Source organism: Tenrec ecaudatus, chromosome 7 (genome assembly GCF_050624435.1).
Source record: "Tenrec ecaudatus isolate mTenEca1 chromosome 7, mTenEca1.hap1, whole genome shotgun sequence".
NCBI classification, from domain to species: domain Eukaryota; kingdom Metazoa; phylum Chordata; class Mammalia; order Afrosoricida; family Tenrecidae; genus Tenrec; species Tenrec ecaudatus.
Window position 1 is genome coordinate 56523179 of NC_134536.1, and position 3001 is coordinate 56526179.

General features: G+C 34.9%; 1 non-coding gene across 1 annotated transcript; it reads left to right on the plus strand.

Moving 5' to 3' along the window:
* The first annotated feature begins 1966 nt into the window (after positions 1-1966).
* LOC142453948 (U6 spliceosomal RNA) lies at positions 1967-2072 on the plus strand. The gene has a single exon (XR_012785499.1). It is a non-coding gene; the product is annotated as a U6 spliceosomal RNA (small nuclear RNA).
* The last annotated feature ends 929 nt before the right edge of the window (positions 2073-3001 follow it).

Genomic DNA, 3001 nt, shown 5'->3' on the forward strand with positions numbered 1-3001 from the left:
CCTCCCTGCTTCTGTCCTATCAGGAAATGCTAGACAGAATCACAGATAAGCTCTCCATCATCCACAGGTAATGCTGAAGCTAATAGATACATGCAGGCAAAAATGTATTTAAAATTTCACAGGGTGGTCCAAATTCAAGGAAAAGAAATGGAAAGATGGATATTCCATCTTTTGATGGAAGAAACTGCAAATTGTAAATAGGCATGTGGGTAGATAAGCTTGTTGAGGACATCAATAGAAACAATCTATTATAGGGGTCAATGGTCTCATTTACAAAATAGGCATTAATCAGATAATTTGCTTTTAATATCCTTTGATATTTCATAATTCAAAATATTTTTATCACTAGAATGATATAGCTTTTGTATCATTGACTTAATTTTATATTACTGGCTTTGATTCTTTTTTTTTTTTTACTTTTTTCCTGCAGTTTTTCTTTTATTTTTTGCTTTGATTCCTAGTCATAATACTTTTCAAATTAAATTCTTGGTTAGTTTAGAGAAGGCTTTAAGTGGCTACTATAAAAAGTTATATTTATGAGAGGCTTCCCAAAATATAATAAAAATAAAAGAACTTCTTATATAATTTTAATAACCTGTGTGTGTCTTCTAAATATAGTCATATTCCTAGGTACAGTCCATGGGAGGAATTCTCTCTCTAGCTATTAAGAAATGGCTTTAAGACATAGCTTCCTTCATGACTTTTTGCTACTATAACTCATTAAACTACATTTTTGAGTTTGAGAAATCTCTTTAATTTCAATTTTCTTCTCAAGCTGCATTCTGGTTATTATGATAGAAATTATTTTTAAATTTTTTAGCTCTTTATAAATTGGAACCTAATTCCCATTTGTCACCTTATGAAATTTGTATCTTCCCATGGACTTTCTGATTTTTATATGTGTTATCATGATTTAGTTACTTAGTCTGAAAGTCTGAGTCATATTTTTTATTCTTCTCCTTAACTCTCCATAAGTTATCTCTTCAAAAAAACTCATGCTCAATCTCTTAATAATTTCCAAAGCTTTGATTTTATTTTGTTTTTATCTAGTTCATGTTGTCACCAACTTCTACTTGAACTTCTGGCATCCTGTCATTCGTATAGGCCTTCAATCTCTTTCTTCTTGATTTTATCCACATGCACAATTTTCATCAATGCACTATATCGACAATGCTTTCCGTCCTCCACGCAGGCCCTAATCTATTGCTTTGATATGTTCTCCCATATTCCTGCTATGTGAAATGCTTACTTCTGTCAGAGATATAATCACTCAAACCTTGCACAGGCATATTCTGACCTAGTCCCATATTATTCCCAGGATTTCTTACCCTTCATCTGTTCTTTTTTTATATATACATTAGTTTTACTGACATTTTTTACGCAATCCAATGTATCTATTCACATACAATTCCGTTATTCAATCCCATCAAATGGGTTTATACAACCGCCAATGCTATCAGCTTCTCATTCTACCCTGCCCCACTCTCTTCCTGTACCCTCGTGGACCCATTACTCCTGTTACTGTTTTGTCACTGTTTCTTTATTTTCCCCATTTCCCCTGCTCCTCTCGTTTCCCCAAATAGTAACTCCTGTATCTATTTCTGAAGAGTTATCTGTCCTGACTTGCATGTACTGAACAACCTTAAATATACAAATGAGCATACATAAATCTACCATGATTAATGAGGTAAAACAAAAGCCTTAATAGTGAGGGGAGGAAATATGTGTAAACCTAGAAGTCATTTATGGGATTTATCAGTGCCATACCACACCCTGGGTTTTTCATCTGTACTAAGTGGTCCTTCTGCGAGGAGGTAGTTTTGGATCTCCATGGCATTCATGCCCCTTCACCTTGAGTTTGTTCTGTGTTTCTTTCCCAGAAATTTTTCCTTTCACTTGAATTTTGATGCTTCATGAGGGTTCAATATAAGGCTCGTGTGGCTACACATTTGTTTTAATTATTCCGGTGATGGCTTTGGTAGCACATATGCTGAAGTTGGAACAATACAGAGAAGAGTAGCACGGCCCTGCACAAGGATGCCATGCAAATTCGCACAGCATTCTCTAGTTTCTTTTCTTAAATAGTTTTTAATTACTTAAGTTTTTAAGTTGTGTACGTGAACATCCCATGACCAGTAGTCTAAAAAACTTTCCTATATCTAGTTTCTTTATCTGAATAGTACTCTGAATTCTATGCCGTTGGCTAGATTAATGACACTATTATTAGAATTATCAAATGTTTTCTCAACAAGCTGTTAATACTGTCCCCAGAGTGGACCATAGATCTGTATAATGTCATATATACAAATGGATTTTGAGCTCACACTTAATCAAAAAGCCCATTCTAAAAACAATTAGTCCTTACAATGGGGCCCTGCTCAATACTTGCCCAAATGAAGTGATAGCGGAAAACATGGATGCTACAGAGCAAAGTGAAGTGAAATCATCAAATAGCGTCTGGCTATCAGAAAGAATAGCATCTGGGGTCTTACAGGTTCGTTTTAAAACAAGCAGCCTTACGAATGAAGAGTCAGCTATGCTCACATTGGAAGGAAACACTAGCCCGTGTGACCCAAAGATTCTAAATAATAAAATGTTAGATCAGAGGAAAGAGTTGTTAGAGCTCAAATTCTCTAGCAGCTGGTTTGCACAGGGCTATGAATGACAATAAAAGTCCAAAATTCATTTGCAGTGTCCACTCAGGGATTAGGTCTTCATTAATTTCCACAGACATTGACCAGGGAGGTGAATAAACTTGTCCTCAGATGTAGTACATTGGAAAATAGATTACTGCAGATATAAATAGGTTGAAATTTAACATAATTTCATTTGTTTTACCCTTTGCTCCATTTTTAATGTGTTCTAGTTACTAGTATTTTCTGCTTTCTCTTGAGTTGAGACTTTCTGGTATTCTGTTTTGTTGTCATGTTGAGGATGTTTGTCTGATGTTCTTCATAAGAAACCTGGAATAGTTAGATCTATAGAGACAGTACCTAGATTG